This window comes from Theropithecus gelada, chromosome 3 (assembly GCF_003255815.1).
Source record: "Theropithecus gelada isolate Dixy chromosome 3, Tgel_1.0, whole genome shotgun sequence".
In the NCBI taxonomy this organism is placed as follows: domain Eukaryota; kingdom Metazoa; phylum Chordata; class Mammalia; order Primates; family Cercopithecidae; genus Theropithecus; species Theropithecus gelada.
This window is the reverse complement of record NC_037670.1, coordinates 111,551,186-111,560,333: the sequence shown is the minus strand read 5'-3', so window position 1 is coordinate 111,560,333 and position 9,148 is coordinate 111,551,186. Positions and strand designations below refer to the sequence as shown.

Below are 9,148 nucleotides of genomic sequence, written 5' to 3'. Positions count from 1 at the left end.
GCCCTAAGTCAAGTGCTGTCTACCAAGCCTCATTCTGGTCAAAGAGCCACGCCAACGCACTCCTTATTGTTTTAGGCAGAACTGCACCCAAATCTCCAAACCAATTCCACTTCAGAGAACAAGAGGCTCCTGGAGGCTGTGGTTTGTCTCAACCATGTTATCACTTTCTCCTAAGCAGGAGGAAGATGTTTATGAAACTCCACCAGAGGAGCCCACCAGAGATCCTGCACAGTTATTATGTTGGCGCAAAAGTAATTGTGGTTTTGGCCATTAAAAGTAATGGCGAGGCCAGGCACGGTGGCTCACGCCTGTAATCCCAGCACTTTGGGAGGCCGAGGCGGGTGGATCACCTGAAGTCAGGAGCTGAAGACCAGCCTGGCCAAGATGGTGAAACCCCATCTCTACTAAAAATACAAAAATTAGCCGGGCGTGGTGGAGGGTGCCTGTAATCCTAGCTACTCGGGAGGCTGAGGCAGAGAATTGCTTGAAACCGGGAGGCAGAGGTTGTAGTGAGCCGAGATTGTGCCACTGCACTCCAGCCTGGGTGACAGAGCGAGACTCCGTCTCAAAAAAGAAAAAAAAGTTAATGACAAGAGCTGCAATTACTTTTGCATTAACCTGATATTTCAAATAAGTAAGACTTGTGTGTGATAAAGTGTGCATTGTTTTTTTCTGGTGAATGATGATGATGTTGGTACAGGGAGATGGCTACCCATGGGCTGCAGGACAGTGAGGAGTCATGGAGGGGCCCAATTCAGGCAGTGTGGTGGGAGAAGTCAGACGACCAGGCAGGGACAGCTGGGATGAGCTCCTCTCCCTGGGATTTCTAGGCAGGGATGGGAGTGGTAGCAGAAACTTGTGCTGAATAGAGGCTGCTGCTGAGAAAAGGCTAACTGAATACATTAACCATTCATTAAACTGCTGATTAGTGCATGTCTACTGTGCGCAAGAAGCAGAGAAGTGGAAGAAACAAGAAAAGGACATACTTCCTGTCTTCAAGATGCTTATAGTCAGTTGAAAGAGATACAAAAGTGAATGCCTAAGGGAGACAGAAGAGGAATAGAAAGGAACAGCTACATAATGGCATAATGGATTCTGGGCTTCATACCTAGGTGGTGGGTTCATCTGTGCAGCAAACCACCGTGGCATACATTTACCTATATAACAAACCTGCACATCCTGCACATGTACCCTGGAACTTAAAAGTTGAAGAAAAAATAAAAATGAGAGAAATAAAAGAAATAAACAGTTATGTAAAGTCAGGGAGTTGGGAAAGGAGATGTAACTTCCGTCATGGGTCTGAGCTGATTCTTGAGAGATGGTTAGGGTTGGGAGTGAAGAGTTGGAAGGAGGCACACCCTGAGCCAAGGCACAAGGGTGAGAACTGTGGGGGCACACACTCCACACAGCAAGTAGTGCCATTAGGTTATAACACAGGAGGTGTGCCTGCAGTAGAAGATACAAGTGTCATGTGCACCTCCTGAAACTAAAAAATCAAAAGGTTTCTAGGAATATCTGCTCTGGTTCTCCTCCCTCAAACCTTCTAGCAGTTTCACAAGTCCCTCTCATTTTCTCCCTGTCCAGTCCTCAGTATCTCTGTCTAGTTTGCTGATGTAAATAGGGGATTTGAGTTAATTTTTTCCAAAATGTAATTAACATGATTTACATGATTACATGTGAGGGGTACAACTAATGACTTGACCAAGATCCAGTCAAAAGAAATGCTTCCTCCTTCTCCTTCTTTCTTATCAGCCTCATAGTTGACATTAACAAGGCACTTACTAGATGTAAAAGTTGTTGATAACTTCACATGAACTACTTTATGTAATCCTCACATCAACCCTATGGGGTATGTTCTCTTGCTCTCCTCATTTAACAGTTACATAAATAGAGGCTCAGTGGCAGTGTTCCCCCAATCCCAGAGATATCCAGGAGAAGGGTGCACAGTCAAGGAATTCCACATCTGCCCATACTCATCAAGACACAAAATGTGGTGGATGTGATCTCTTTGGAAACACAGAAACATAGAAAATATGCATGCATATTTTATGTGTCTGCTTTTTTTTTTTATTCTTAAGAGTTTTAATTAATGAACCATGTAACATTTAAATCATGCAAAATAGACTGCATGCTGGCACTGACAATCCCCTGGGGAATTCAGCATTCTTTTTCCCTTACTGTGAAATTTAAGGCCACAGGAGGTATTTATTTCTGTGTCCACAGCTTATACCCACACCAGAATTTTCTCAGCCATTCCATAGGTACCAAATTGTCTCCAAGAGCTCTGGGTCCAGGCTAGTATCTCTCATTGCATCCTATGGTCTAACTGTGTCCCCCAAATTTTCATGTGTTGAAACTAAATTACCAATGTGATAGTATTAAGAGGTAGAGCCTTTGGGAGTGGAACCCCCATGAACGGGATTAACAACCTTATAAAAAGGCTGGAGGAACTAGCAATTGTCCCTTTTTGCATTTCTGCCCTTCTACCATGTGAAGACACCTAGACGGCGCCATCTATGAAGAATGGGCTCTCTCTAGACGCTAGAGCTGCTAACATCTTGATCTTGGATTTCCCATCCTCCAGGACTGTAAGAAATAAATTTCTGCCTGGGGACAGTGGCTCACACCTGTAATCCCAATACTTTGAGAGGTCGATGTGGGCGGATCACCTGAGGTCAGGAGTTTGAGACCAGCCTGGCCAACATGGTGAAACCCCATCTCCACTAAAAATACAAAAATTAGCCAGGTGTGGTGGCAGGTGCCTGTAATCCCAGCTACTCGGGAGGCTGAGGCAGGAGAATCCCTTACATCCAGGAGGCAGAGGTTGCAGTGAGCCACGATCATGCCACTGTACTCCAGCATGGGCAACAAGAGTGAAACTCAGAAAGAAAGAAAGAAAGAAAAGAAAGGAAGGGAAGGGAAGGGGAGGGGATGGGAGGGGAAGGGAAGGGAAGGGAAGGAGGAGGAAGGGAAGGGAAGCGAGGGGAAGGGAAAGGAAGGAAAGGGAAGGGGAGGGAAGGGGAGGGAAGGGGAGGGAAGGGAAAGGAAGGGAAAGAAAGGAAAGAATTTCTGTTCTTTATAAATTACCCATTCTCAAGTATTTTGTTACAGCAACACAAATGGACTAAGATATTGTGTCAGTCTGTGAACTCTCTCCTGGCCAGGCCTACTGTGGCTCCTGTTCTTCCTGAGGTACCAGCTGAGGGGGCAGGGGGTTGAGTTACAGCCTTCACTACAGTGCCTTCTTAAGTTCTTTTCTCCTACCCATTTCCCTCCCTTCCCCATTTGACCCCCCAGTCACCTTCTTCTCTACTTAGTAGTCCTCATTTGTCCTCACATACACTACTGTTATGCTATGTTCTAATACATACGCACAATAATTTTGTCATACTGTAGCTACAGATGCTTGGAGAATCCCCATTACTTGAATCAGAACTACGGCCCAAGCACAGTAACTGATGAAATCTTCACACAGCCCTAAGGTGGACAATATCATCCTCACTTTCCAGATGAACTGAGCTTCAGAGACAAGGTCCAGTGGCCAGCCCTCAAACCAGGTACTGTCAACTATGCACTACTGTCTCTGGCTGGGAGAGAGTTTTAGGGTCAACAAACTGCCCTTATTTTCTTCTTTTCCATTTGATACTTTCTCTTCTTGTTTATGTTTTTAAATAAAAGTAATGCATACACATGGTGAAAAAATGTCAAACAACACAAAATCAAAACTCCCTTATCACCCCTGTTAACATCAATTGTCAATAATTCTTAGTTTTAGTTCTAACAACTTAAAAAATGCAACACACATACACACACACAAGTTTCTAATTTATACAAAGTGATCTTATTCTGTGCTGTTTTCTAAATTGCTTTCTTTCCCTCTTAATATCTGATATTTTTTTTCTTATCAGCACTATATGAAAACCTCAAATAGTTTCCTGTCACACTGAAAATAAAATCCAAAGTTCTCACTTTGGCTATCACAGTCTGATGCTAAAACTCAACAAAGATATTACAAGAAAGAAAAATTGTAAGTCTGTGTCACTTATGAACATAGATGTAAAAATCTTAAACAAAATAGTAGTAAACCAAACCTAGCAATATGTAAAAGGGATAAAATACATCACAACCAAGTTGGGTTTATTCCAGGAATTGCAATGTTAATTTAACATTCAGAAATCTGTCTATGTAATCCACACATTAATAAAGGGAAAAAAAAACATGATCATCTTGTAGAGAAAGCCATTTGATAAAATTAAACACATTCATGATAAAAACAGGAATAGAAAAGAAGTTCCCTAACTCATAAAGGGAATCTACAACATCTACGGTGTTAGAAGTCAGGACAGCGGTTGATTCTCCATAAAGGACAAGAGGGGGACTTCTGGTGGTAATGGCTATTTCTTGATTTGGTTGCCTGGGTGTCATTGCTTTGTGATAATTAAACTATACACATATGAGTTGTACACTTTAGAGTATGTGTATCATACTTAATTTTAAAAGGTTGTAAAAAAAATGGGGCAGCTGCTGTGGCTGCTTCTGCAAAGTCTAAGCACTGGTCTGTATGCTGCAGCCATGTCCTATGCCAGCAGGAAGGGAAGGATGGAATCATACTTGTGACCAAAGATGACCATAAAACTCCAAGCAATGTAGAGCTGGTGGCTGATGACCCCAATGATCCATACTCAGTACGGATTGATGCTGCCAAATGAAGACATTAACTGGAACTGCCCATGCCTTGGGGGCATGGCCGGTGGTCCCTGTGGGGAACAGTTCAAGTTGGCCTTTTTCTGCTTCCACTATAGTGCAGGGATCTCAAGGGGAAAGACTGTGTAGAACAATTCTGGGTCATGCAGGAATGCATGTAGAAATACCTGCACCTGTATCCCCAAGAGGATGAGGAGGAGGAAGAGGAGAAGTCAGCAGAACACATAGAAGAAACTGCTCCCACTGAGGCCACTGCAACCAAAGAAGAGGTGGGGACAAGTTAATGAAGGCCACAAGGCACTGGGCTCCAGTCCTTCCACTACAGAGTGATATAGGCCTTTTGCACAGTGCCTTTCAGTCACCTCCTATTGGGAGAACCCACCCCCAATATTTGAACATAGGTTCTTCCTATTTTCCATAAGTGTTGGCTGGCTGAGAAATAAAGAGTACAAAGAGAGGAATTTCACAGCTGTGCCACCGGGGGTGACATCACATATACATAGGACCATGATGCCCTCCTGAGCCTCAAATCAGCAAGTTTTTATTAAGGGTTTTAAAAAGGGGAGGGGGTGTAAGAACAGGGAGTAAGTACAAAGATGACATGCTTCAAAGGGCAAAAAGCAGAACTACTAATAAGGGTTTAACAGAGATCACAAGGCAAAGGGCAAAAGCAGAACTACTGATAAGGGTCTATGTTCAGTGGTGCACGTATTATCTTGATAAACATCTTAAATAACAGAAAACGGGGTTCGAGAGCAGAGGACCAGTCTGACCATAAATTTACCAGGGCAGAGTTTTTCCCACCCTAGTAAGCCTGAAGGTACCACAGAAGACCAGGGCGTATCTCAGTCCTCATCTCAACTGTATAAGACAGCCACTCCCAGAGCGGCTGTTTACAGACCTCCCCCCAGGAATGCATTCCTTTCCCAGGGTATTAATATTAATATTTCTTGCTAGGAAAAGGATTTAGCGATCTCTCTCCTACTTGCACATCTGTTTATAGGCTCTCTGCAAGAAGAAAAATGTGGCTCTTTTTGCCCGACCTCGCAGGCAGTCACACCTTATCGTTGTCTTCCCTTGTTCCCTAAAAATCACTTATTCTGTTCTTTTTTAAGGTGCACTGACTTCATATTGTACAAACACACATGTTTTACAATCAATTTGTACAGTCAACACAATTATCACAGTGGTACTGAGGTGACATACATCCTTAGTTTACAAAGATAATAGGATTAAGAGATTAAAGACAGGTATAAGAAATTATAAAAGTATTATTTAGGAACTGATAAATATCCATGAAATCTTCACAATTTTTTTTCTTTTTTTGAGACGGAGTCTCTCTCTTGTTGCCCAGGTTGGAGTGCAGTGCTGCAATCTTGGCTCACTGCAACCTCTGCCTCCAGGGTTCAAGCAATTCTCTTGCCTCAGCCTCCCTAGTAGCTGGGATTACAGGCATGCACCACCACGCCTGGCTAATTTTTTGTATTTTTAGTAGAGATGGGGTTTCTCCATGTTGGTCAGGTTGGTCTTGAACTCCCAACCTCAGGTGATCCACCTGCCTCGGCCTCCCAAAGTGCTGAGATTACAGGTGTGAGCCACTGCGCCTGGCTGAAATCTTCACAATTTATGTTCCTCTGCCACAGCTCCAGCTGGTCCCTCTGTTCGGGGTCCCTGACTTCCTGCAACACCCTCCAAGAAAGTGTCATTCCCTCTGTTGTCCTGTGTACTGTAATGCACAAAATAATTTATTTTGATGATCAGGGATCTTGGGCTCTTGACATACACACTGAAAAAAATGGGAGTTGTGTTATGTGTGTCCTACATAAACATGTCAGCAAATGTGGCCACCACTTTTTAATTCTCTTTTCTCAGATTGCCCTGAATTTTGCCACTTTGAAGTAATGTGCTGAATAATCTCAGCAACCAAAAATGATTATCCAGGAATGATTCTTTTGAGTGAGCTGATTTACTCTGAGTTATTGTATCTCTTTTAGTAGATTTTATACCCCTTTAGGAAATGTAAGAAGAATGAAAATATCTTCTTTTAAAAATGCTGGTATGGGGCCATGCCTACTAGAAGAGGCCAGATGGTCAAATAAGTATTTCCCCAAACCCATTTTGACCTTGAGTATGTGAGGGGGTACTGTACTTCATTCCTGATACATTTTGTTTTCCATGTTGGCACTGAACTCTTGGTTTTCTGTTTGGACAGTGGAGATGGGGGCCCTCCTATTCATACTTCCTTTCTAAGTGAAGGGAAAGGCTGGTTTTTGCTGTTCCTTATTATTCCAAAAACCCTGGTTTGGGGCCCATGTTCAGGCTGGCTCTCACACTGGCTCTCAGCTGGTCAGATGCAATGTTCTTGAGAGGTGGGGACCTGATTGTTACCATAGTAGCATCCAAGAGAGGAAACAGTGTGAATTAAGTATTCAAAAGGAAGCACGATTTCAAAAAAAAAAAAAAAAAAAAAGACTTGCAAGGAAAAAAATGTAAATCTTCCTATTCATCTAAGAAGATTAGAGGATACAACAGCCAGGGACTGGGGAGCTGACAAGGATAAAGGATGAAGATGAGTGGGATGAGGAAGAATTGAGAAGCCTGCTGTTGGGTGGTTATTCAGTTGGCCCTCCACAGCCATGGGTTCCACATCCACAAACTCAACCAACCACAGACCAAAAATATTCTCAAAAATAGATAAATATAAATATGAACAATATGACAATAAAAATAAAGCAATACAATATAGGAACTATTTATATAGCCTTTATTTCATATTTGGTATAAGTAATCTAGAGATGATTTAAAGCACACAGGAGGGTGCGCATAGGTTATATGCAAATTCTATGCCATTTTATATAAGGGACTTGAGCATCTGTGGATTGTGGATTTTGGTATCATCGGGAGTCCTGGAATCAATCCTCCATGGATACTGAGGGACAATTGTACATGTGGATATTGACCTGATCCATGGCAGTGTACTGTATTGGAGAGGAAGCTGGTGAGCTATGGGCCAAAGTTTTCAGTGAATGAGAGGGAGTCTCTTGCAGATGAGCTGCAAGGAGAGGTATATGTTCCCAAATGGAGAGACATTCAGGAGCATGGAAATCAAGAGCCTAGATTTCCTCACACTGTAGGTGAGGAAAAACTTTCCCACCATGTATTTTTTATTTTTTTTTTGGCAGAGTCCCTCACTCTGTTGCCCAGGTGCCTCCTGGGTTCAAGTGATTATCCCACCTCAGCCTCCCGAGTAGCTGGGATTACAGGTGCCTGTCACCACACACATTTAATATTTTGTATTTTTAGTAGAGATGGGGTTTCGCTATGTTGGCCAGACTGGTCTTGAACCCCTGACCTCAGGCAATCCACCTGCCTCAGCCTCCCAAAGTGCTGGGATTACAGGCATGAGCCACTATGCCTGGCCTCTTCTCACCTCTGGTTCTGTGGCTGGGCATGGGAATTAAACTAACATAAGACAGATTTACGGGAAAAGACATAAAAGTTTTAATGTTTTTATACATGCACAGGAGACTTTGTAAGAAAAGTAAAGACCCTAGAAGTTACTAGGCCCAAAAGCTTATATGTCCTTTTAAACAAAGAACAATAAATTGCAGGGATGTGACACGACAAAGGGGCTTGGGCTAAGGCTGGCAAATTGTGGGAAAGTGACTAAGAACTGTATGTGGAAAGTTAATGGAAAATATAGGCTACAAATTTTTGTAAGGTTTTGTTTGTAGATTCATCTCAGTGGCAACTCTGCCTCTAGCAATAATATTCTCCTCTTCCTGGTACAGAAAGGGCACCTTTCATAAGGGAACTTTTATGTTCCGCCTCAAACAGAAAGAGGGTGGTCAGAGAGCCTTCCCTGCATCTGTTTTTGCTCCATTGCCCCTGGCTCAGAAGAATCAATATGCCAAAGTGGCATATTTTGGGATGGCAGGCTCTAAACACTTCACCTAGTCTCCTCAACCACTTTTACAGTTGGCCCTAATCCCCATAAGAGTCCTGGAAACTTATTTTTACTGTTACGGAAACAGATTTAGAGGGGGGATGACTGAGCCACAACCCACACCCCAGAGGGCTGCTCCAAAGTCCTCCTCGAAATTGGTGCCAACGGCAGCAGCTATAATGACAGCCAGTTCACATAGAAGTGCCTCTGTTGATCACCAATTAACAGTAAAATCTGATAATATCTCATTCCAAGGTTGTCATAAGCACTAAATGTGGTTTTGTGACATAATAGGCATTTGTTTCTCCCCATTGCTTCCCACCACAATATATTCATCAAGACTTTTCCAAGGATACTAAGTCTAGGAAACCCAGGATCATGAAGAGAGGACATGCTCTTCCAAGTGAGGCTGAGGAGAGACTTGTCTGGCGAGGCCTGTACTGACTAGTGACATTAAAAGAGTCGATCTGACTTCTCATACTGCGCTTGTCCCAGGCC

General features: G+C 43.0%; 1 pseudogene; it reads left to right on the top strand.

The window, feature by feature from the left end:
* The first annotated feature begins 704 nt into the window (after positions 1-704).
* Positions 705-4,988, top strand: LOC112621655 (annotated as a pseudogene).
* Positions 4,989-9,148: the final 4,160 nt, after the last annotated feature.